Here is a 27,587-nt window from a genome sequence, read left to right on the forward strand (position 1 = left end):
AAAGGGTGGGGGTGCAGAAAGTAGCAATTGAGCCAGGGGGCGTGTGAGCAGCCGGAGAGGCAGCCACGCCGGTGACAACTTCTCTGGGGCGCGCGCGGCGGGGCGGGCGAGCGAGGAGCGCGGCCGGAGCCCCAGCCCCAGGAGCCGCTGGAGCCTCGGGGAGCCGCGGCCCGCGCCCTGCGCCGCCGCCTCGCTTGCTAGTTTCCACGGTTTCTCGCCCTGGGTGCTGAGGCTCCGGTCTATAAATAGCAGGTTACAGCTCCTTGTCGGCGTACACACGCTCACACTCGAACGGAGGAAAGTCAGGCTAAAAGTGTCTGCTGGCGCTGCCGCCCCCCACTCCGCCTTCGGGAGAGGTAATTACCCGCCTGGGATCTAAAGGCTCGGTGGGGATTTTTGCCGGGGAGGGGAGGTGTCGGGAAGGTGAGGGATGGTGGGTGATTCGAGAGGCTTTGGAGCGTGTCTGAGAGGTTGGGGGCATGTCCTGGCGGGGGGAGCCTGTCTGTTTTGCATCAAGTTTCTCAGTCTGGCAGCCTCAATCGCCTCTACAGCCCCGTCATCTAAGGCGCAGGGGTGTGCTGTCTCTTCTTGGTTGCTGGGGTACCCCTGCGCCGCCTGTACCCCTCGCCGAGCTTGCCTTGCTCGGCGCGCGCGTGTTCATATCCACAGTCACAGTCACACTCTCCGGGCCCCCGGGTAACTCTGAGCTCTGGCCCCGCTGACCTTCCAAGGCTGCGCCCACCTGCGCGGTCCCTTGAAGAGATGCATTAGACCCCAGGCTTGCCGGCACTCCCATCCCGGCGGCAAAGCTGCGGCTGCAGCCCGCTTCAGGGGAAGTCGTCCTTAAGGCTTGGTGGGGGGGAGGGGGTGGTGGTGGTGGGGGCTTATGCTGGAGTCTCAGTTGCCCCATTTTCTGTTTTTTTCCTACACAGCCCCTCTCATGACCACTACCCCCACCCTGCCACCCATGGCAACTCATCCCAGCCATCAGGCATCTCGTCCTACCCCAAAGAGGTTTTACTAGGGTGTTAGGAAGCAATGGCCTTGGCACAGGGCGCGAGGGGGGACGTAATTGGTTGGAGTCTGAGAACGGCGCTGCAGGCTCCAGCAAGCTGTGGTAGCCCCTGTGGCAGGGCCCAGAGCGGGAAGATGTCTAGGAGCCAGGGGCTGGTTGCTGAATGGACTTTCAGGCTTGTAGCTGGCATTAAGATGAGCATGTTTGACAAACAGATACCTGTTTTTGTCCCTCCCTACGCCTCTGAAATCTCCTCCCTTTTGGGTAATGGTTTTCTGCCCCTGAGGACACAGTAGAGAGGGATGGTATAGAGGGACCCAGCAGATTCTGTTTGGGTACAAGAGGTTTCATAAGGGTGAAGATGCGAATATTGATTGTTGTTGCTGCTGCACAAAACTTGCTGGAAAAAAACCCGGTGGGGTTTTCTATTACTCTGGTTTTAATGATGCAGATTTGCTCCTTTGCCTCTTTTTTTCCTTCTTCCACACGTTTTCCTTCCTGTTTCTGAGATGTGTTATTTGAGGTCATTACATCTTATGATTCCAGGTGTTAAATTTTGCGTATCTCCTTCCTCTCAGTATGGCAGAACTTGTTTAGAAAGGCATGAAACTATGAAGCAAGCAAAAGTCTAGAAGACAGAAGTAAATTCATTTTCTCCTGCCTCAAGATGGGCAGTAGATAACCCTTTTGTAGGTGTATAAGTACATTCAAAGATCTTGCTTATAACAGGAATTTTCTTAATGGGTTCTGGACCAGAAATGGGAGGGATCTGACTTAGTAATCAGCATACAAGGTGCACGTAATCACCAACAGGGCAGCTGGCTGATAGTGTGGAAGAAGTTGAGAAGGGAAAAGGCTGGGCAGGTGGACATCATCAGCTCGTTTAGCATATGGAGACTGCATTATTTTGTGTTCTTTTGCAATATACTCCACTAAAGCATTGGTAGGAAATGAGAGTAAATGCTCAACAGCTTTGTGATAAATGCATGGCATAAAAATTGAACCTATTGGGTTTGTAGTAATGTAAAATGCCACTGTAATGGAATGCTTGTTCAGAGTGTTTCTTTAAAATGTGATTTACAAGATTGCCCTTGAAAGGTTATGAAATGTGCATGTAAAGGTAGGCTAGATGCTTACCTCATTAGGAAACATACTTGCTGATTGTTTTAGAAGAGTATTCTCTTTAATGAGGGAAACCAGTACTTATTTGTGATAAACTAAAGACCAGTTAGGGTGTGCACATGTATAATTGCATTTTGCTTTTGATCCTTTGATAAAATATAAAAACAACCAGATAGACCGAGTTTAGTCTTGTCCCTCTAGCTGTTTAAAAACACACGAAGCTGTAGGCAGAAAATACTTTTGAAATATTGGGTTTGAGCTTCACTTTGGGGATGCAAATTGATTGACTTCATTTTTCAAAAGATTTTTGTCAAAATACTAAAAAGCTTTCATTATAGCACAGACTAATTCCATCAGTTAGAGTTGATTATAAAATTGTGCTCTTATATTTTAATCGTATGAAATGGAAAATCATTAAGCATTCCGAAAAGCTAGAGAGTCATTCTAAACTGTGCAAATTGAAAGTAATTCATTTCTTTTCTGAGACCTTGGAGTATCTCCCAGTATAAGTAATGTAAATCCTCACATGGGTGGCAGAGTTAACTTTCACTACTTTGAGGCAAAACCCAAGAGGGCGATTCTCTGAAATGCAGAGAAAAAACTGCAAGCTGATCTCATATATCTTAGCAACCAAATGGATGTCAGTTTCCAGGTAAGTATCCAACATCTAAGAATACCAAGTTTAAAAAAAAATTATGGAATCATAATTAGAGTGTAAAATGTTGACTGAATTGTCTATTACATTTTCTTATTTCGCAGTACGTAATCCCCAGCCAGTACTAATATTAGGTATACAAATAGCATAGGTTTTGTAATCTGTATGGAATAAATTATTGTCTTTTGCAACCATGGGGATTTTAATAGATAGAAACGCTCTGTTTTAAATAAGCTCAAGTTAAATGCTAATATTCAGTTGAAAGCTGTATCTGTCTCTTCTATATTCTGTACCTTACTTTTTCAGCATGCCCTCTTTCTCTTTCTAAAGCCCCAGGGAATCTGTTCCATAGGCCATTGTGTTACTACTATTTTTTTTATGTTGCGTTAGAAATCCTTGATTATAGAGCTCCTTAGGACACATTTAAAATCATACAGTACTTTTTATATTCAGGCTTAAGAAATGAGATTATTAAACAAATAATTTCAGTTTGAACATTTATTCTTCGGGAGAGCCAAATGATGATGACTGTGATTGCATTTTTGTGTGTGCAAGGTGCACACAGCCTTTGTGTTCCAAAACTTTAAATGCAGGATATACCTAGAAAACGCAATGAGATGTGTGAGAAATTGAGGAAACTTACAGAGTTGCAGACACAATGGTCACTTGAATCAAAGCTTGTTAGTTCATTTTCTTTATAAATGTTCACTCCTGTGTTGATTAATAGAAGCATTTTAAAAATGTTTATGAATTTTTATGCATTATAGCCATATTGTTTATATATCTACAGCTACAGCAGAATTTATCTTATGACAAAGTTGTAACCACTATCAAATTTATTTCCTGGAAGTGTTTTATTACAGCTGGTATACCACAAGGCCAATGGAATACTTAAGGGCTATAACTTTAGATTCTTTTTTTTTCTATCAACTGACTGTCAACTTCACCTAATATTCAACTAACATGATAGGTATAATCCCAACATGGTGTGAGGAGTGAAGAGCTGGGTTTCAATACGTGTTCTTAAATTATGTTCTCCAAACCCAGCTTATTGACTTGCAATGTTTTGGTTAAGTTCTGACTTTTGCATTAGGCAGTGGTACCGTCTAGCTGTCCTGATTGTGTGGCGGAGGCCTCAAAATAGCCCTTTGCAGAACTAAGTGAAACAGACTTGGCAGTAATTTGGTTAAGCTGATTAAAGGAAATTTTCCTTCTGGAGCTTGAGAAGTTTTCCAGGTCACATGGATTTGACCAAAGATTCTTTAGGGATTATCTAAATTAATGATTCTCAAGGGGATGGAGGCAATGCCTCCATTAAAAGGAGAGGTTCTATCTGTCTGTCTACCTATCTATCTATCCATCCATCCAGTCATCTGTACATCTATCTATCTGGCTATGAAAATGAAGTAATGCAACAGGCCTAATATTGAAATTATTCAATGCTGTTTTCTGTTTTCCACATTTACAAGCATAGGAAAGTTTGCAGATACAGGCCAACTTAATTCTCATGCTTATTTTGAACGATTAGATTAACAATAATAATTAAAAGTATCTTCCAAGTTTACAATGAGAATATAATTCTTTAGAAATTCTATATATGAGTTATTTTTTAATATATCATTTATTTACAAATTTTAAATGGTTTTAAAGGAGAATCTGAGATTTTAATGTTTCTCGAAAGGGAGCGTGCTTTTAAAAGTTATACAACAATGGTCTAAAGACAATCCTCTTAGTATTTTCACTGTGAAAAAATTGAAAGAAATATGAGTCTTCTGTTTTGTACCTTAGTTCTTAAAATAAGTAGTTAGAGAACATTAAGCTACTTTAGAATACAGTGAAGCAAATAAAATCTGCTTCCTGACCACAAAACAGTCATCTACAGCAACCTTTTCTTTAATCCAGTCTTTCAAATGGTTCTCATTTCATTTTCATGTAACTTTGTTTTTTCTAGCCAAAAGATCAGAGATGAGCTCCAGTGATTAGCACAATCAAAAGACAACGGAATTATTTAATGCTGGGAAAATAAAGTACGACTAAAAACTGTTGTTGTTGTTGTTAGTTGCCACCAAGTCAGTTCTGACTCATAACAACCCTATAGGACAGGGTAGAACTGCCCTGTAGGGTTTCCAAGGACAGCTGGTGGATTTGAACTGCCAACCTTTCGGTTAGCAGCTGAGGTCTTATCCACTACACCACCAAGACTTCAACGAAAACCTAGTGACATCTTAAATTGAAATTATAATCTGGCAGGAGATTATAGCTGTGTCTTCTAGAAAGCTTTAAAGTATCCTTGTTATCACTGTTGTTGTTAGCTGGCATTGAGTATGTCCTGACTCATGGGGGCTCCATGCACAACAGAACAAACTGCTGCCTGGTCATGTACCCCATCATGATTGGTTGCAGATTGAACTATTGTAATCCATAGGATTGTTATTGGCTAATTTTTTGGAAGTAGAACACCAGGCCTTTCTTCCTAGTCTGTCTTAGTCTGGAAGCTCCACTGAAACATATTCAGCATCACAGCCACACACAAGCCTCCACTGACAGACAGTTGGTGGCTGCGCATGAGATGCATTGGCTGGGAATTGAACTCAGTTCTCCTCCCTGGGAGGCAAGAATTCTACCACTGAGCCACCGCTGCCCTCAACAGTGTCATTGAGACCAAAACCCGTTGCCGTCTAGTTGATTCTGACATATAGCAACCCTATAGGATGGAGTAGAATTGCCCCATATGGTCTCCAAGGTTGTAATTTTTCCAGAGGCAGACTGCCACATTTTTCGTCCTCAGAGTGGCTGGTGGGTTTGAACTGCAGCCATTGCTCTTAACCACTGCACCACCAGGGCTCCAGAAGTATCATTAGTGACTATTAAATATCCTATGAATTCTTTATGAACATCTTCATAGGCCAAGCTTGCTAGATGCTCACACATTCCATTTAGATCATCAGCATCCATCACGTCATAATAGGTATGATGCATACTTGGTGTGCAATATTTATAAATAATTGCATTTTTTTTGAAAAGAAAACATTTTATGCCTTCATAAACAAAATCTACACTTTTTTAATATTTGCTAACCTAATCAGATCTTACCTAACTTTTGAGACAGGAGTGGCTTTATAGTATCTGCAATTCCACTTACTCCCAATAAACTTCTTTTCTTGAAGAAATCATGAATAAATATGTTATCAACCTGTCTTTTTGGTAAATTCACTTTACAATACAGCATTTTCACTTTCTTAATGGCATCCATTGTACATTTGGAGTTAAAGAGACATTTAGCACTAGGTGGCAGTGTGCGATGCTCAGTAATCTTGGGTCATTTTAATTGCAATATATCATTATTAAAGCTTTTCTTTTAAACAGAATTTATTTATATCATGAGTGAGTTAATGAAATTAAAGTCAACAGGCAGCTAAATCCTAGTAGTATATTTAGAAGCTCTATTGTTTGTAGTACATTACAGATTTGATTTGTAATATTTAACACACTGCTTTTATGTGGGGTCTGCTTGTTTGAGGAATTGTTAGGAATTAATTAAATTAAGTGTGCCTGAATTCTGCTTATGACTGGGTTAGAAGAAGGGTAAGGGAAAATTGAGTGTATATGACAGAAAAATGTATGTTGTTAGTTGTTAGGTGCTGTCAAGTTGGTTCTGGCTCATAGTGACCTTACACACAACAGAACAAAACACTGGCGGGTCCTGTGCCATCCTCACAATGGTTGTTATGGCCATTTTCTAATAGACACTGTATTAGCCATTTGCACTTTTATCCTTATCCTCTCACAAAACGGCTGAGCAAATTCCCTTTTTTCTAGGAGTTGAAGACCGTAATTTTTCACTTTTCTCTATCTCATTGACATTGGGACAATGCAAAAAAAAAAAAAAAGTGCAGTTTACGTCACTGATGCTTCAGCAGATTCCCAAATGTCCTTTGTAATGTTGGGGGTCTGGCTATCACAATGAGCAAATAGGATCAGCTCTGCAATTTATTGGTTATTACGACAGCTGAAAGTTATCTGAACCATTTCTTTTTGTTAAACTGGGTTTAGGCATCCATGTTTCTGGTTTAATGATTAAATTAGAGGTCATACAAAAGTCAATGAAGGAGCCCTGCGGGCACAGTGGTTAAGTGCTCAGCTGCTAACCAGAAGGTCTGCAGTTCAAACCCACCAGGTTATCCAGTGGAGAAAGATGTGACAATCTGCTTCTGTACAGATTACAGCCTTGCAAATTCTATGGGGCAGTTCTACCCTGTTCTATAGGGTCACTGTGAGTCAGAATCAACTGGACAGCAGTGGGTTTTTGGACAAAAGCCAATAGCTTTATTCCTTCCCCTATGTGTTAGAAAAAGAGTCCTGAGTGGCACAAATGGTTAAGCACCCAACTACTAGCCAAAAGGTCGATGGTTTCAACCCACCCAAAAGTGCCTCACAAGACAGGCCTGGTGATTTGCGTCCAAAAACCCTATAAACCAGTAACCAGAAACTTGTTGCCCTTGATTTGATTCTGATTCATAGCAACCCTATGGGACGAAGTAGAACTGCCCCACAGGGTTTCCAAGGCTGTAATCTTTACGGAAGCAGACTGCCACATCTTTCTCCTGCAGAGTGGCTGGTGAGTTCGAACTACCGACCTTTCAGTTAGCACCTGAGCATTTAACTGTTGTGTCAACAGGGCTCCTTTGAAAACCCTATAGAGAAGTTCTACTCTGTGCACGTGGAGTTGCCATAAGTTGAAATCTACTTGACATCAACTAACAACAAACAACAACAATGCACCAAAATAGGACATTTCATACTAAATAGACAGTAGGTAAGTGGTAGCTTTGGTGAAGGGTAAGACAGTACACATTACTGGGGAAGCCAGCACAACTTGTGCAAGGAAAGGTCATGGAAGCTCCATAGACACATCCAAAGTCCCTGAGGGACTGAATTGCTGGGTGGAGGGCTGTGGGGACCATAGTCTCGGAGAACATCTAGCTCAATTGGCATAACACAGTTGATAAAGAAAATGTTCTACATTCTACCTTGGTGAGTAGTGTCTGAGGTCTTAAACGCCTGTAAGCGGCCATCTAAGATACTCCACTGGTCTCACCCCTTCAGGAGCAAGGGAGAATGAAGAAAACAGGATATAATGGAAAGATTAGCCCAAAGGACTAATGGACCACAACTACCACGGCCTCCACCAGACTGAGTTCAGTACAACTAGATGGTGCCCGGCTACCGTCACTGACTCCTCTGACAGGGGTGTCCTGGACAGAGATGGAGAAAAATGCAGAACAAAATTCTAACTCACAGAAAAAGACTGGATGTACTGGCCTGACAGAGACTGGAGAAATCCCGAGAGTATGGCCCCCAGACACCCTTCTAGTTCAGTAATGAAGTCACTCTCGAGGTTCACCCTTCAGCCGAAGATTAGACAGCCCCATAAAACAAAATGAGACTAATGGGCCACAGCCATCCAGGGACAATGTCTAGAAAGCAGGAGGGAACAGGAGAGCTGGTAATAGGGAACCAAAGGTTGAGAAGGGACAGTGTTGACATGTTGTGGATTGTTAACCATTGTCATAAAGCAATATGTGTAGTAACTGTTTAATGAGAAACTACTTGTTCTGTAAACCTTCATCTAAAATACGATAAAAAAATAAACAAAAAACAAGAGAAGACATTTCAGTCCTGTTCATTGGATGTGGCTCTTGGAAAGTGGAGACCAACGGAAGAAGTTAATCAACTTCAGCTGGCATAATTAAGAAATACACTTCTTAGAAAAAAAACCAAAAATTTGTTTTTTTAGTGTAAAATTTCAAACAATACGTGATATAGTGATCTCCCATGTACTCATCACCAAGTTTCAAGACATTGGTGTTTTATCTACAATTGTACTCACTTTGTTTCCTTCTTGGAGCTTTTTGAAGCAAATCCTAGAAATGTTATCAAAGGAAATATACTTCTGAAGCAGTTATTTACAACATAGGAATCATATGAAGGACACTTTAAAAAATTATTACAGTAGAAATCATGCATATTTCACTTACAATGTCAGAAATCATGGCGTTAGGTGAGTTAAATACTTGAATTTATTTCTGAAAAAAAACCTTTACGCAGCAAAACCTGTGAGAAAGCTGTACAATGAAACCTGTGAGAACTGGAACTCGGAACTCAATGAGACTGCCTTGATTTTCGAGTCTCACAAGTTTTCCGCCTTTGACACAGTACAGTCTTATCACTTTTCTACTGCTAGTTTTAGTGGAAAACACTTGAGTTTTCCTTCTCTAACAGGTTTCTGCCTCACACAGGTTCCAGCTTTTGCAGCTTTTACTGTAAAATTAAGACTTTATGCAATTAACCCTTTCAAGACTCAGTTATTTTCTGCTTTGAATTTTTTGTCAATACCATGTGTTTTCATTAATGGAATGCATACTGAATCATTGAGTGTGTTTGAATTTTTGGTAGGTACTATGGATTTTTTTCTTGCCTCATCCCACCAATCCTACCCTTAGAGTCCAGCAGTATATGTGTGTATCACAAATTTTACCCCCAGACTACGGGGGGACATATGTGTCCCACATAAATGTTTTTCAAAATCCATATTTTACCTAAAAAAATGTCGATTCAACACCACTTCATACAATATCTTGTAAAAAACAGTAGTTTGCAACACATGCCTATTTCTTGCATTTCAAACAGTTATACAGGTCCCCACCTGCAGGCAGAATGTACTGTCAGTGGGAACGCAGCTACCCAATAAACCCCACAGGTGGAAAAAGGATGTGGTTGCAATGTGTACCACTGGTCACTGGATCAATTTCTGTTTAGGTTCTATGTCATGTCTTTTTGTAAGCAGAAGTGAGTAGCAAGGGGCCTTGAACATAGTAGGTAGTACATAGTTGATGAATGAATGAATTAGGCTTTTTAGATTAAAACAAATATTGACTGTTAGCATACCTACTCACCACAGATCTCTTACAGTAAAAGCTGCAAAAGCTGGAACCTGTGTGGGACAGAAACCTGTCAGAGAAGGAAAACTCAAATATTTTCCACTAATAGAGAACAACAGAAAAGTGGTAAGACTGCACCCTGTCAAAGGCAGAAAACTAGCGAGACTAGAAAAACAAGGTAGTCCCGTGGAGCTCCGGCTCTCACAGGTTTCACAGTCTAACATTTTACTTCTGGCAGAAGAGGAAGAAATTGTAAATACAGCCGACCTTTGGCATGCAAGAATTAGCATTGCATGATTCAAGATTTTACCATTTATCTTAAAGGTGCCGGCTGAGGGACGCATTTAAATCACACACTCTGGGAGACTGGTATGGGAGAGGCAGTCCTTCAGTGCATGAGCCCAGCCAGTGGCTCATCAGCCTCACCTCTAAGTGACTATGCTCTGCTTGACAGGGCACATGGCTTTCTGGGGATAATTATGTGTTGTGTGTTTGAGAATATGGGAATCTGAGAAAATGTCTGTGTTTGATCCTACCCTTTGAGAATATCAAGGATCTCTTGAAATATACCACTTAGATTTTTGCGTAGAACTGAAGTTTTAAATGAATAGAGTTTTTCAGATTTCAAAAACTTGACAGTAACCACCATATATAAATCTTTGTGACATTATATGTCTAAGAATAAATGTAATTCAGTTGCAGAGCAAACAAGTAATTTGTACCTAAGGAGTTTATGCCATGCTATATTTTTCATACATATAAATTATATACAGTACAAAGCCCCTGTATACTTTTCTTAATATTAGATGCATGATTCTTTTGACTTTTTTGAAATTAACTGTAACATTTTCTTTTCTGGTGTATGTTTTAAAAACTATCTACCAATTTATTCACACTATACTTATTCCTTTTCCCATTTTATATTTTGGGTGGGAGTGAAGAATGGCACATAATTAGAATAATGTAATGAGAAATAATTGAGCCAGTTGGCTTCTAGCTGATTTCTGGGATTTCTTTTTTTTTTTTTTTTCCTACTCATTTTAAATGAAGTTAATCTCCATTGAAGAAAAATTGGCAAATTGAGAAAAGTACAAAGAGGCAGAAAAAAATCACCCAAAGAAAATATTATTAGTATTTTAATATATTTCTCTCTAGGATTCCCTAGTTGACATTATAGTGTACTCATTTGTGTGTGTGTGTTTGAGTGTGTATAGAAATGAGTGCTTTGCTTTTTTTTTTTTTTTACTTAGAATTATATCATTCAATTTAGTTCAGATAGTAATTGAACACCTTCCATGTGTCAGGTACTATGGTAGGCTCTGCTCTTGTTTGCAGCAATGAATATAAAAGAAACCACTTTCCCCATGCGTATAAATGCTTCTCTAGTGTTTTTGTTTTTTAATACGTCTCTAGTACTGAAGCATATGAATCACTACAAGTTTTTTAGCTATTCCTCTCAAAACGAGACTAATGGGCCGCAACCATTCAGGGACAAGGTCTAGAAAGCAGGAGGGGACAGGAAAGCTGGTAATAGGGATAGACTTTTAGATTATCTGCATTTTTTTGCTACTGTCAGACTGTGATGGATGTCTTCTATATGATCTCATTTTCTGATAATCCTTGTTTACATTTGTCACTGTTTCCTTAGAAGTAATTCCTAGAAGTGGTATTATTGGATCAAAGGGTATGAACCTTTTGAAAAGCTCCTTGCACATATTGCCAAATTACTTTCCAGAAACATTCCACCCGTTTTCATTCTCCCTGTAAGTACTTGAGTAATACTCTCACCATCATTGAGGTATATTATTTAAAAAAAAAAAAAAAAGTCTGCTAATTGGAAAGGTGTAGATGGTGTAACAACAGCAACAACAACAAAAACTAACATTTATTGAGCGCCTCCTCTGGGCCATTCATCATGTTAAGACTATTATCTCATTTAATCCTGCAACAACTGTAGGAGGGCGCTACTGTTATCTACATTTTACAGATTAGGAAACTGATTTTTTGAGAGGTTGAAAGACTTAACCAAGGTCACACAAGTGGTTAAGTGTTAGAATTGGGTCTTGAATCCAGACTGATTTTACTTTAAAACCCGGGCTTTAAAGTGCTACATTATTTTTCTATTATTGTTTGACTAAGCGAGAACGAACATTTTAAAATGGTTATTTTTTTAAAATGATAATTCAGACTCCAGCCTCTTTGCATATTGAGACCTTGGTTTTCTTTTCATCAATTTTTAAGTGTCCTTTATGTACTAAGGACACTGACCCTTTATCATCTATGTTGTCTATATTGTTTTTCTTTTCTTTATTTATTTTTAACATATGAAGGTTAAAAATGAGTGTGTGGTCACGTCGAATGCCATATTTCTTCCACTGCCTTTTTTTTTGCTTAGACAGTTCCCATTTACAGAACAGGTTATAATTTACTTAAATTATTTTTCCCTTAAAGCAAATTACATTTAATTCTTTAATGATTTTTCTTTTCTTTCCCGTTCACCCAACATTATTTTGATGTATGGTGTGAGATAATGATTAAATTGATTTCTCCCCCTAAAAATAAACATTTTCCAGCAGTAGTTTTTGAAAACTTCATATATTTCTCACTTATTTGTGATTTTATCACATCATATCATACCTTTGTCTAAAGGTGTACACACACACACATACTTCTACAATAATGGGTTTCTGGTTCTGATATACTAATTTCACTTTAGTGTTCTGTCAGTTCTTTTATTAACACCACACAGGTTTAAATGTTGTAGTTATTTGCATAATATCTAGTAGAATTGATTTCCTCTTCTTGTTGATTTTCTCTGTGTGCATATGTTTGTGTGACTATGTTTGTGTGTGGCTTATAAGACATTCTCACTGATATTTCTTCCAGATGAATTTTAGAATAATTTTATAAAGTTACCCTTGAAATATTTTTGGATTTTAATTGAAATTTCATTGACCATATAAACGGAATTGAGAAGACTGTTCAACTTGACAAGATTTCTTATCTGGGGACCTGGTATGTCTCAGTCACGTTTTGATTGTTTGAATTTTTCATGCTGTATATAAGAACCCCTGATAGAAATCAATTATCATTTTGCCTAAGTGTTTTCCTTTTCACGGCTCACTCTTCAAATTGACCAAGGAATTATACAGCATGCCCTACGTTTTAAGCACCATAGGCCCACATTAACTTCGCTCATTCCCGTTCACACATTTGGCCTAATGGTGTTTCATGATCCTCCAGAGAGAGATACATGAGGCCTGGCAACTTCCCTTTCTCTTTACTGGGCTACATCCTTGCTTTAAACATGTATTTGTTTTAAATTATTTTACTTAAAATAGCCTAAGAAGATACATTCAGTATAAATATTTAAACCATCAATTTAAATATAGTTCAGCTTTTTAAACAGCCCACTAATGAGGTGTCATAAAATTGCCCCAAAATATGTATTACTTTGTATATCAACAAAATGCAGTGCAGTGTACATTGCTAATTTTGTTATTTGGCTTCCTGTTGGAAAATACAATGAAATTGCCTCTAAGATAATCAATTCAGGCCCATTGCAATGGTGTGGCAGGGTTGTGTGTCTTAGGCTGGGTTCTCTAGAGAAGCAAAACCAGTAAAGTGTATAAATATATATATATAGAGAGAGATTATATCAAGGAAACAGCTCACGTCATCGTAGAGGCTAGAATGTCCCAAGTCCGTGGATCAGGGTAGAGGCCTTTCCCAAGTCAGACAGCTGCAGAAGCTGGCAAGCCCAAGATCAGAAGGTCAGAGAGCAGGGCTCCCACACACAGGCTGTGCAGATTGACGAATCCCAGGTTCAGCAGATAAGCTGACAGCTCAAGTCCCAAGAACAGGAGATGAGATGACAGGAAACAGCCGCAGGATCCAGAGAGAGCAAAAAGCCAGAACATCTGCTTATATACAGATACGGGCCACACCCCCAAGGAGACTCCCTTTCATCTGATTGGCTACTCACAGTATATTCAATCATGGGAGTGATTACATCAAAACACGGAGAATCATGGCTCAGCCAAGCTGACACACAATCTTAACCATCACATTGGGTAACTAGCCTGAAGCCAGAGCTTATTTATTTGGGTCTGTACTGAAGTTATGGAACTTTTTAAAAGTGAAAATAGTCCAGAAATACTTTCACATACATATATATATATATTTGTCTTTTTTAAATGCTGCATAACCCAATACTCCAGGTTTCTTCCTTTCACTCCGGTGTATCCAACAATTTGCCCACTGGAATCATGCAGGAGAAGAAGCCTTGCTGCTATTAACATGAACCCTCATACTTCCTTGAAGTTGAGACTTGTTTATCTGAGGCTAGGGGACCCTCCCTCTGCTGGTGCCTTGTTTCAGGGAGATGCAATTAGATAAGAGGAGTATTGGGTGTTTTTTATATGTAGAAGTATTGACTGTCTAGATACCTCTAACTTCAGTTGCATGATTTTCAAGGGCAATTCTTCTGTGTGGTGAAATTGTGACATGTAAGCTACAAGCCACCACCTGTCTTTCAGTTTGTCATGCTTTAGTGTCTTGTGTGTTGCTATGATGCTAGAAGCTCTGCTGCTAGTAGAGTCTTCCATAGTGTACAGGTTTCAGCATAGCTTCCAGACTAAGACAGACTAGGAAGAAAAGCCTGGCAATCTACTTCCAAAGATTAGCCAATGAAAGCCATATGGATCACAACGGAATATTGTCTGATATAGTGCTGGAAGATGAACCTCCTAGGTTGGAAGGCACTCAAAATACTAGTGGGGAAGAGCTGCATTAAGTAGAGTCAGCCTTAATGACAAATGGAGTAAAGCCTTCAGGTCCTTCATTTGCTGATGTGGCATGACTCAAAAAGAAAAGTAACAGCTGCAAACATGCTTAGTATACAATAGCTGCAACAGTGGACTCAAATATGCTGATGATTGGGCAATATTTTGTTCAGTTATACATAGGGTCACTATGAGTCAGAGCCAATTCGACGGCAGCTAACAAGAGTAACAATAAGCTACAAGCATCGGAGTGTGGTAAGCATCATATTTACCTCCTTGCCTAAAACTACAAGGGCTTCTATTTAGGGTCCATGAATGAGTCAGCACGTCAGATTTTATTAACATCAACTTTCTACTTCATAGGTTGGATAATCAAGCTCAACAACAAATGAAAACAAGTGAAATTATAATTTGCCTCTGTTAAGATATTCTATTTTCCATGCTTAGGCTTCTGTGTTTCCTTTTGCTTGAATGCTTGAAGCAATAATGCACTAGCAGTGATGAAAATCCCCTTAAAGCCTCAAGGGAGTTTTCTCATGTTTTTTTAAAATTTCCCTGTCAAAATCTCTTGGGTAATATGCGGTTGAGAAAGCGTGTGTGAGAGAGAAAAAGAGAGGCCCGTGTAGATAACGCAGAGAAAGAAATTCTAAATCACATAACATTTAACTGGGGTTCTAACTCATACAGTCTTCTATAGACATGTATCTCTGTAGTGTATTCTGCTTCAAGCACATTGGTTCACATAAACATTAATTATAATAAAAATGCAAAAAAAATCACTGAAAAATAGAGTTAGTTTGAGAAGGGACATTTAATAACCCCTTGTTTAAGTATTTCCACTCCTAGTTTGGGGTGATGACCAACATCTTGTTTTTCCAAGATATGGGAGTTTCCGGGCTAAACCCAGGAGAAAATAAAAGTTGTCATTGAGTTGACTTTTGCTCATGGTGACCCAAAGTGTGTCAGTGTAGAACTGTACTCCATAGGGTTTTTAATGGCTGATTTTTTGGAAGTAGATTGCCAGGACTTTCTTCTGAGGTGCCTCTGGGTAGACTTGAACTGCCAACCTTTTAGTTACCAACCAATCAGGTTAACCTTTTGCACTACTCAAATAAAACAGGAGAGACACAGACAAACCAGGATAGCTGGTCACTTTATCTCCTCAAACACATTTGAAAAGTTTAGAGGCAGTAATAGGTAGCTGTTTTCAAATAATCTTTTCTAATCAGTGGAGAGACTTTTTTTGGCATATGAAACAGTTACTTGAAAATTCTACAAATAATAATTACCCCCAGAGAGTTTACAAAATATGGATTCAGGTTGTCCTTTGCTGGCAGAAACTGGATATTTTTTATTTATGTACTTGCACTTATTTATTCATAATATATTTCCTGCATACTTTCAAGAATGATTTTAGATGACTTACAGTAAAACCACATATAAAGATACTTAGTTTTAATAGCAGTTCAAAAATAATGTAAAAAATATATTTTGGAGCTTGGTTTAAAGTAGAGCATATCTTTAAAATTAAATTTGGTAATACACATACTGGAGCCCTGGTGGTGCAGTGGTTAAGAACTTGGCTGCCAACCAAAAGAGGTCTGCAGTTCGAATCCACCAGCTGCTCCTTGGAAACCCTACGGGGCAGTTCTACTCTGTTCTGCGGGGTGGCTATGAGTTGGCATTGACTTGACGGCAACGGGTTTAATACGAATACTAATCAGTAAAAGATCTGAGGTGCTCTAGCTAGAAAACTCTATTGGCACATTCAAAATCACTACCCAGATTCCCTGATTTTCGGTAAGAAGGTGGCAATTATTGATGTTACAGGGTTCCCACCAGATAGTCTGGGTGAGCTCTTGAGGTGAGGCCCAGTGTAGAAGAGACTTGGGCCCATCCAAAGGGGGCTGGCAGTTTTCTTTCATATGCATACATTTGATTCTGGGTCCACAGAATTTTAACAGTCTAGCATTAGAAACAATTGTGTTGCATTGAAAAACTGTTGCATTTGTTAGAAAGATCTGGTATAAGTCCTTGTTCCCTCAAATCTTGACTATTGTGACTCTGGGTAAGTTGTTGTAATCTACTTGAGCCTCAGTTTTCTCATCTATTAAACAGAGGTAATAATAACTCACTGTTCTAGTCATCTGGTGCTGCTATAACAGAAAGACCACAAGTGGGTAGCTTTAACGAAGAGAAGTTTATTTTCTTATAGTCCGGTAGGCTGCAAGGCCAAATTCAGGGCATCAGCTCCAAGGGAATGCTTTCTCTGCCGGCTCTGGAGGAAGGTCCATGTCATCAATCTTCCCTTGGTCTGGGAGCTTCTCTGTGCAGGAACCTCAGGTCCAAAGAAAGCGCTCTGCTCCTGGTACTGCTTTCTTGGTGGTATGAGGTTCCCATGTGTCTCTGCTTGCTTCTCTCTTTTATATCTTAAAAGAGATTGGCTTAAGATACTATCTAATCTTGTATACCTCATCAGTATAACTGCCGCTAATCCATTTTATCACATCATAGTGATAGAGTTTACAATACATAAGAAATCAGATCATATTACAAAATGGTACACAATCATACAATACTGGGAATCATGACCCAGCCAAGTTGATACACACATTTTTTGGGGGACATAATTCAATCTATAACACTTCCTTACAAATTTGTAATGAGAAGTATGTGGTATACAATTATGACATAAAATATACTATGAAAGTCTAGTATTAATAATATTGACAATCATTTATATAACCATTATTCTATTATATCTTATACTCAGAATAATGATTTAGGACTCAATAACAGCTTTTAGTGTAATCAAGAAAACTATATAGATTAATCCTGAATGAGGGTGGGTGGGTAAGTATATTTAATAGAGATATAGTTATTCTAACTTACCTATCTTAGTTAAAAATTTGTATTACAAACACAATCACCTGACTCCATGGGTATCATATAGAAAATTATTTAAAAATGTATATGGACTCTCTAATGTGGATCAACAGGCACCTGATTTCTCTCTATGAGAGAATGTAATATTTAAAAAGGACAATCTTGGATTTTAGCCATAAAGTAGACCAAGTTTTGGCAAAATTTTTCTGTAAAGGACAAGATAGTAAATACTTTAGGCTATAACAACTACTCAACTCTGCCATTGTACTTGAAAGCAACCAGAGACGGTATATAAATTAATGAGCATGACTGTGTTCCAGTAAAACTTTATTTATAAAAACAAGCCATGAACTGGATTTGGCTCATGGGCCATAGTTTGATGACCTATGAGATGAGCCATGAAACTGGCATCTGCAAACAATATTTTGAGTTACTTATTTTAACATTTCTTGTCATTCACATAGTCGCTCTCAGCAGCTTTCTTGTAGGCTACTTATTTATTCCCACCTTATTCCAAAAGGAGTTGAATTGTGTTAGAAGACTATAAAGAATACAATAAAACCAATGCAAAAATTAAGGGAAAAAATTATAGGTAGTATAGAGGAATATGACTGGAGGAAAAGATAGCACAAGTATTTATAGGCTATCAGATCCTATACAGTTGGTAAATTGGATGCTGAGCTTCCTGTTGGCCAAAACAAGAACAAATTTCTTTCAGCATTCACATCAGTTCATTGGAAGAGTTTCTTTTTAAAATTCAGATCAAAATGAAATTTATTTCAAGTGTCTTGATTTTGATATGAGGGATATTGAGTAACGTGCTATGAGACTTAAGGACACATAGACCATAATACCACAGCAATAGTGGGTGAGAGAAATTCTTCAGTGTAGACAAGACGATGTATTCCAACTCTGCAGCTGAGAGATCATTTGAATAAAGAGATCAAACGAATGAAGAGATCATTTGAATAAATTTTGTTTTTTTTGAAAACCAAAGGCCTTGAGCAGTACTACTGAAAATTGCTGGTCTGCAAATTGTTGTTGTTAGTTGCCGTCCAGTTGATTCTGACTCATGCCAACCCCATGTGTGCAGAGTAGAACTGCTCTGTAGGGTTTTCAAGGCTGCAACCTTTTGGAAGCAGATCACCAGGCCTGTCTTCCAAGGCACCTCTAGGTAGTTTCAAACTGTCAACCTTTCAGTGAGTGGTTGAGTGCTTAACTATTTGTGTCATCCAGGGAGTCCTAAATTCTTTATTACTAGCCCACAATGAGAGAAGGAGCTTGTACAAGAAAGTAAATCAACATACTACTTTCTTCACTGAGGAAGTCCTATTATTAAAAAACAAAAGTGTGGAACTAAACAGTGCACTTAATGAAAACGTAGATTTACATTCTGGCTTGAGCTCCTTGTTTTAGTGTGGGCTGGTATCAATCCATTCATGGACTGACACTGGTCCATAGGCCATATTTTGTGTAGCACTCACCTAGAGTTTCTAGAATAGGTGAATCGGTGACACAAACCTAGGTATATTTAAAAAGTCAGAAGAATTTAACTGCCTTAGGCATAGCAGGCCACTGGTGGCCAGTGGTTAAGCATTTGGCTGCTAACCAAAAGGTCAGCAGTTCAAATCCACTAGCCATTCCTTGAAAACCCAAGGGGCAGTTCTACTCTGTCCTATAGGGTCGCTATGAGTCAGAATCGAAGGCAATGGGTTTGGTTTTGGTTTAGGCATAGCGGGGTCATAAACATTTTTTTTTTTACAATTTTTTTTAAATGTCTTCAGACAGTATATGTGCTATTCAGATTATCTTCGTCCCTACCACTCCCTAATACCTTACACCTGATCCACTTCACTTATGTATCTTATTCGGCTGGCCATTGTAAGCATTTGAGTTTATATTTTCTGAACTAGAAAAACAAAATGGATTGCATATTCCTCTGTCCTTTATGCATATTATCGTATAAAACAAGCTCTGATAAAATATAAGCAGCATATACTTCAATATTATGTTTCTTGGCAAAGTGCTTACTTTGGAATATACTCTGTGTCTGGTTAAGGTTTATGTGAATTTGTGAGGGACAAAGTAAAGGAAATGGGAAGGGAACTACCATTCGTGGAAAGCTGGCCTTGTGTCAGGCACTTGCTATACACATTGCCTTCAACGTGGCCCACACTTCTTGTGGGTTTTTGCTACATCACAGCCTGTTTGAATATGCCTAGTGGAGCACTTCTGACACTTCAACAGGAGTGCTTTGGAAAACAATTACATACAATTTGTAGAATAGTGAGGTTAACTTTTATCTTTCTGAGACTGAGTAATTTGTAGAGTGCTTTATGATTCCTGTCTTATCCATGAGAACCAAAATTAAAGGTTGAGGTAAATGGGGAAAAAGTATATTCTCATGGGAACTCACATACCTGCTCTATTTTGATAAAAATAGCAATAGCTAACATTTATTGAACACTACTAAGTGCTGTACTCACATTAACTCTTTCACACCTCATGATTGTGTGAGGTAAGTATTGATTTTACTCCCATTTTACAGGTGAGAACATCGAGACACAGAAAGATAATTTAACATACTTCAGTAGCATTTAGGAACTGGTAGATCCAGGATCCTGAGCAAATTTCTTGAGCACGAGCCAGGATTCTATCCTTGTAGTCTTTGCTATTAGGAGAAAAAAATGAGAGGGAGACTCACTGTTTTTTTGCCAGTTTGACTTTGGGGGTTCTTCGCTTGACCTTCAACTTAGGAGAAAAGAAAATGGTTGTCTCTTGGTGGTGGCTTGTAGCCACGGTGCCAAGGGAAAGGTCATTTCTCTCTGTTGTGGTTGAGGAGGGTGAAGGTGGCTGCTCCAGTCCAGGAAGAAGTATGTCTAAAAACAGATTAGGTATCTGTAGGATATTTCCCTTTGCCATTGTCTGTTCTTTAAATGGGGCAAATGGTTGTTTAGCTCTGACTGGACCATTTTGTTGAATATGTAATATCTGGAGATCCTATGATAATTATGAACATAAAATTGCCCAGCAATTGGAAACCTTTAATCATTCACTTTGAACATTCTAGCCAAAAATTGGCTTTGTGGCCTAAAAAACATTATGGGTAGAAGGAAACATCTGCTGTGTTTTTTTTCACAAGAGCTAGAGAATCCAATATGCTTCATTTACATGATCATTATATGTGCATTGGGCACACTTAAAAATTTTATTCCTTGCTGAATTTTCTACTTAGAACATTCTACATAAGTAGAAATAAATGTTAACCTCTGTTAAGATTCACTGGTCAAAGCCATCTATAGACGTAGGCAGCTAGATGTAGAAAACCACTGTACATGCTGAATTGTTTTTCCCTCCCGCTATCTTAGAAAATTTATCTTGAACATAAACATATATTTTATTTTTAGGAAGGATTTGTTTACACCGTATGGTGCCAATACTGCTAAGGTTTATTTGTGCCACAGCTACTTATAGTACAGGTATCTACACTGTAAGAACAATACATTTAAAGAAAATGAGCACACCTTGAGTGACAACTCTTTATTAAGATACGCATGGATTAAATCTCATCCTACGAAGAATTCTCTATCTCTTAATGGAAGACAGTGTTGTGAACTAACATTGCATGACCATTGCAGATTTATTTGCTGCTCTCTATGGTGAGGTTCACTTGCAGATCACCTTAACATAGAAGCTTAATTTTGGGAAGAGGAAAAAAACGAATGCTTTTTGAAAAACACTAGAGGGATTGGTGTTTTCAGCCTGATCATAATTCACTGAAAGCACAGGGGGATTTGTGTGTACCATGTTCTTTGAATTAATAGATAGCGAGAAGTCTTTCCTTACCCTTATGGATCCTTACAGAAGACATTTGCAGAGAAATTGCTGGAGCTTCTCCCCTATGGGGAGACTAATGTTTTAATATGCAAAAGCAGATAACTCACAATTTCTTTGCTCAACAGCACTCTGAGCTGTACAGCCTACTGCTTTATTTTCCCCTTGTAGATTGTCTTCTGAAAATCTTTCGTAGAATCAATAGAGCCACTAGTGCAAAGTCATATCTTTGGCCTAGACTTGAGATTTGATTACTACATGAAACCACCAAGCAATTTGTGACCTAGAACTTGTGGAAAAGAAAGACCTATCGAGGTACTGAGATATTCCTAGTCATCCAGCCTTGTTAAACGTACTAGTTGATTTACCAGTACCATAGTTGGACACTTGAAACTGTATTAGGGGAGGATGTATTCTTAGGCCCTCTCATCTCTTAGTTTCCAGAAAAAGTAAAAAGCAACAAAAGAGATTCCTTTAAAAACTCATGCATCTTGCCACCATTCTCTCCTCCTTCCTGCTTCTCTAAATTAAACCCCGCCCTCTGCATACAAACCTGTTTCCTTCTGAAATCTCAGGGCTCTCTAAAAACCAGTTGACATGGAATCAATTCCAATTCATGGCGGCCCTGTGTGTGTCAAAGTAGAACTGTGTTCCATAGAGTTTTCAGAAATAGATCACCAGCTCTTTCTTCTGGGGCACCTCTGGGTGGCCTGGAACCTCCAACTTTTTGGTAAGCTACTGACAGTATTAACCTCTTGCACCATCCAGGGACTCTACTGGCCAGATTTCTTGTCTCCTGTATGTTCCCCTCTTCCTTTTGTCCGCCTCCTTTCTATTAGCAGTGAACAGACTCAAGATTTTCATACCTTAAAAGGAATAAACCTCTCTCTACTCCATATTCCCCCCTAGCCACTCTCACTCTCATCCATGGGAGAGCCAAGCATCTTGGAAGATATGTTCAACACTTCCTATTCTCTTCTCATTTCACTGTGGTCTAGACTCCACCCCCACAACTCCACTGAAACTACTTTTGTCAAAGTCATCAATGACCGCTTTGTACTACATTCAACAGGTATTTCTGTGTCTTCATTTTTCTTGGCTTTTTGGCAAGTGTTAACTATTGATCGTTTTAACCATTTCCTTGAAAAATTCATTCTTTTATTTTCTTGATTCTGAGTTTTTTTTTTATTATTATTTTTTAAAGTAAAACAACTTGGATAAAAATTGTGTGTGCGTGTGTGTGTGTGTGTGTATGTATAATGTCCCTCACTTTGATTGGAATTTCAATAAATCCTTAGATCAATTTGAGGCGATTTGACCTCTTATGGTATTGATTGTAATCTTTATATCCATGAATACAATGTATCACTCTCTTCTTTAGTGTCTTTCAATACAGTTTAAACATTTTCTCTATAAAGAGACTCTACATCCTTAGTTAGATTTATTCTTAGACACTTGGTTTTTATTTGTGATTTTAAATGGTATCTCTTTTAGAATTGCATTTTATAGATATTTGTTGCTGGTGTATAGAAATAGTATTTTAACATATTGATTTTATAATCAGCCACTTTACTAAACTCCCTTATTCTAATATTTTTTTTCTGTAATGAAGCTCTTTTTAAAGTATAACATTTATTGTAATTAGAGTTTATTGCTAGTAAACCCTCCTGGTTTGTGTTTATCTTAAACTACCTTTCGTTGGGGCTTGCTACTGATGATGGTGTTATACAGTTCCAAGTGGACAATTTTTCTCTCAGCACTTTGAAGATTTTGTTCCACAATTTTCTGGCTTCTATTGTTACTATTGAGAATTTTGTTTTCAGTCTAATTGCCATTTCCTTGTAGTGATCTATCTTTTCCTTTTGGTTAGAATACAGGAGAACCACACGGAAGAGTGCAGAAACTCAGGAAGAGCAGCAGTGCAACTGTCGGAGAGGGAGAGGCTACCAGAAGCTGGGAGGAGGGAGGGTTGTAGAGAGCAGGCCACTTTCAGAGGGGCAGTGACCTGTCCAGAGTCACAGGCAGCTCTGGGCAATCTCATAGTGAAGGAGCCATGTTCACCAACACCCAGAATCCGTTTGACTCCTGCTGTCTTCTCCTCTTTATGCTCCTGATTGGCCAAGCCCAATCAGAAGCCAGGGGTCATGAAAGCCCTGTTGGTATGATGGTACATACAGGTTAGCTAAAAGGGCAAAAGAGCAGGTGAAAAGTGGTGGCGGAGTGGATCTGGAGGGCTCAAAGTAAGATATCAGCCCCTTCTATTTCTTTCCCCCTCCCTCAGTCATCTACTCATTTTTGATAGCTTTTATTCCTTTCTCAAATTCTGTCCCATTTTTAATTTCTTTAGACATCATTATTTTATGCCGTATATCTATTAGTTCTGATATCTTCAGTTATGAGATTCTATTCTTTTTTGTTTTTTTCTACTGACACCACCACGTGATGGCTTGTTTTCTTGAGTTTATGTTCATTTTTTAATGTGAGCATGTTTTTGGCTAAAACTAATCTGTGGGAATTTTAATGCACCTGAGTTGAAGGTCTTTTTCTTCAAAGAAGATTTACATTTATTTTTGCAAGACACCTGGTTGAACACCACCCTTCTCTGTATGACTATTGTTGTTTAAACACCAGACTCATGTGAAAGAATGACTATATACATAATTTTTCACAGGCTATCTATCTGTCTGTCTGTCTACCTGTCTACCTACCTACCTATCTATCATCTATCTATCTATCATCTATTCTTCTCAGAGCTATGATGAAGATAGTCCCATTTCCTCATTTATTCTCGTTATTGGTAGGTGGAACTTTTCCAGACCATCTTTTACAAATGGTGCTTCACTTTTGAGTATTACAAGTCTATGTGTGGCTGAAGGTCATTCTCTCCACATGACACACATCCAAGGCCTTAATGTCCAGGCTTCTCTACTTGGGACTTGAACTTCCCAAGCTCTTGTTTCTTGATACTGATGTTTGCTCTGTCCTTTCTTGGTTTATTGTTTATCTTAATTTGCCACTGAGGAATTTTCTTCAATTTCTTGTGAACTCAGTGTTGTATATGTTATTGCAATTTTTCTGAAATCTAGGACTTTTGTGTGGAAGCAGATCATCAATTCTCCAGGCGATCTCCAGCTTTTTACCTTTGTCTTGCCTTTTCATCCTTCTCAACTTCATTTTCCTGCTTATTTAGATGTAAGCTCCTTCAGAGTTCTGGCCAATTCCCTCTCCATGTATCACCTTACAAGTATAAATCAATTACTTTCACAAATCAATTATTTCACAATGTACTGTAATCTCTATACTGGCAGGAATTGTCTTGGTATTTCTCACCAGTTTATCCATAGTGCTTAGCGTAATATCTAGTACATAGTTAGTATCCAGTTCGTATTTGCTGAATGAATGTATGAATGCAAAGATGGTTCATGTGTTTCAAAAGAGAATGATTTGTTCATTATACTATAGGTGGAGAGAGGTTGGAATAATAATGGCACTATAATGGCTAAATATCTTTTATTTTACTTCAGTTTAAGTTTGTAGTTACCTTCAGGAAATATATTTTTTGCTTTGGATTTGTTTCTACCTTCATGCAACAGGTGATGTTAAATATCTTTATCCCTTCTTTAAAAACATATGTCTATTATGCATATAGGCATGTAGAATTTTAAACATTTCTGGTTGGTAATGGAATTTCTTCTCAGCTGAGGGAAATATTATTGCACATCTCCTGGTGAATGGTAACAAATTGTTATTGGCCTTTTTTCCAATTAATATGGGACCTTCTAGTTTGTGTGTAACTTTATTGAATTTGACAGTTGAGCTTGAAGACTTAGCTTCAAGTGGAGCAGATAAAATAAAATTAACTTCTGCTAATATTCAGAGCATGCAACACCTGCATATATTGAAGAGCACTTTAAGCGATAATGAAAAGATGCAGGAGAGAGAAATGGGCCATCTGCATAAAGGCAGAAGGCTGGGCTGAAATTTGACTTTCTCAATATTGAGTGGCTCTTATGCTAATGATATGGGGCTGGCTGACATCTATAAGCTTCTTCCCGCAAAGGGCAGTGTGGAGAACAATCTACTGCTGTGTCAAGGCAAACCACAGACTGACCCTCAACATAAAACAAACAAATATGCAAACTTCTTGCTTTTTCAAACTATAGGTAACTGACCTTGAAAGCAAGTAACTATTAGAAGCAGTAAGGCAGAACCTGATTTGTGCTCTATAATAAGGCCTTGAAAACAATGGTGGGTGTGGTGTGATGAATCACTTTTATATGGCCTTTCTTGCCATGGTCTTGTAACTCTCACCAAATGACTGAGTGGGACTATCCAAATGAGGTGCATGAGGCCCACCCAGGGGATTGGAAGGCTTGCTAATAATGCAAATAAGGTGCATGGCACTTTTTGGAGGTGGGGTCATGCAAATAATGTATATGGAACCCTAATGAAGGGATTGCTCAGTTTTGCCATCCCACTAGGCTTAAAATAAGCCATCCTGAGGTGGATGGGGTGACCTCACTACCACTAAGAAGAAGAGATGGGAGCAGAGTGTGTTCTGTGAACCCAGGGTCCCTGCACTGAAAACCTCCTAGACTCAAGAGACAGAAAGAGAGCTGTAACACTGGAGATGGTGCACGATGCTGAGAAGCAGTGGCAGAGAAATGGTAGCAGCAGAACCAGGAGACCGGTGCAAGATGGCAGAGTGGGCTTCCTGGCCCATGGAGCAAGGTGGCTACAGTAGGTGTCTGACCCACAGAGGAAGAGAGCTGAGAGCCATTGGGCAAGAGGCTTCCTGGAGGAGTGAGGTGTTCTGGCACTTATTGGCAAAGCTAAAGAGTTTTGTAACACTTGCCCAAGCAGGGAAGAGGCCGGGCCAAGGGGCCGAGGGAAGAGAGGCTGAGCACCAGAGAGAGGTTTGCCTGTGGGCACAGCTGAGAAACTGTCCTGACGGAAGAACTATATCCTGAGTCATTCCTGATCCTGAACTGTAGCTTATTACTTCCCTAATAAACCCCATAATCGTGAGTATTGTCCATGAGTTCTGTGTGACCATTGCAACAAATTATCAAACCCAGCAGAGTACAGATGCAGTGGAAGAGATGGCTGGTATCAGAACGGGTAAAAAGGTTGGAGGCTGGAGGTATATTTGACCTCCGCATCATAGGAATCAGTCTTGGGCCTTTGAGCTTGATTCTCCTTCCCCCTTGTGAAGTTAGAGGAGATCAGATGTCCATGCCACACCTTTTAACATTGGGAAGATGGCTGTGGGAGTAATAGGTACTACATAGAGGGACCAATAGGCCTGTGGACAAAGAGATACTGTTGCAAATTTTAGTAGCTGCAAAGGAAAAATTATTTCAACAACAACAGTGACAAGCTTCCAAGAGCTTTTAGAAGATGAAAATGGTTATTGTACTTTATCTTGGCTATTTTAAAGAGATAGCTGGGTCATTTATTCTTCATGTATGGTAGAAGCTGGAGAGTTAAGTTTGTAGAGACCAAAGAGGAGAGAGCTCTTGTCAAAGTGAATAGGAGCACAGGCTTAGCTGGCTGTGAGTTTGCACCGAAAAACAGCTGCTGGAAAGTACGTTATTATGGGTGAGAACACTGAAGCCAAGATATCAGAGAGGTAGAGCCTGTTTAGGAGGATAGATATTGTGCAATTTTGAGATGAGAATGGGAAGGGGTTTTGTTTGCTTTTATTTTAGGAACAAAATTTAGCATTAAGAGAATGAAAAGGGAACAGGGCTCAGTGTCTACAAGGATTCAGTGATTAGGAGACAGCAGAGAAATCTTCAGGAGCAAATCTAAAGGACATCTACTTCTCAGGTAAAGTGCTGGAGCCAATGCTATTGATCCTCTTGTGGCATTGTCCTAAATATGATAACATTCCAAATGAAGAACTTATTGTATGAGGTTTAAGTGTTTATTAGCCTAATGCCCCCAGATATCCAAAGAAATTTACAAACTTAACTAAAACAACTAAAGCTTAAAAACCAGTTGCCATCAAGTCAACTTTGACTCATGGCAACTGCATGTGTGTCAGAGGGAAACTGTGCTCCATAGGGTTTTCAATGGCTGATTTTTCAGAAGTAGATTACCAGGCCTTTCTTCCGAGATGCCTCTGGGTGGACTCCAGTGTGTTACCTGGTTGCACCACCCAGGGACACACAACTAAAGCTTAGGGAGGGAATTTACCATTTATTTTCCAAAAGCTCAAATTTCAGCTGTCAGACCTGGAAACAGAAAGATGTGATGTTTCATATATATATATATATGTGCGTGTGTGTGTTTGTGTGTATTTCACTGATGAATTTGTTGAGTAACTTTTGCTCAAACTATTTGCA

General features: G+C 39.0%; 1 protein-coding gene across 1 annotated transcript in view; it reads left to right on the forward strand.

Moving 5' to 3' along the window:
• The first annotated feature begins 269 nt into the window (after nt 1-269).
• Nucleotides 270-27,587, forward strand: part of INPP4B (inositol polyphosphate-4-phosphatase type II B) — a 961,283-nt gene continuing 933,965 nt past the window's right edge. Inside the window, exon 1 of the mRNA XM_023739719.1 lies at nt 270-356. The gene's annotated coding sequence lies outside the window, so the exon portion shown is untranslated. The remainder of the gene's footprint in view (nt 357-27,587) is intronic.

Source organism: Trichechus manatus, unplaced genomic scaffold, assembly GCF_000243295.1.
Source record: "Trichechus manatus latirostris isolate Lorelei unplaced genomic scaffold, TriManLat1.0 scaffold00139, whole genome shotgun sequence".
Taxonomy (NCBI): Eukaryota; Metazoa; Chordata; class Mammalia; order Sirenia; family Trichechidae; genus Trichechus; species Trichechus manatus.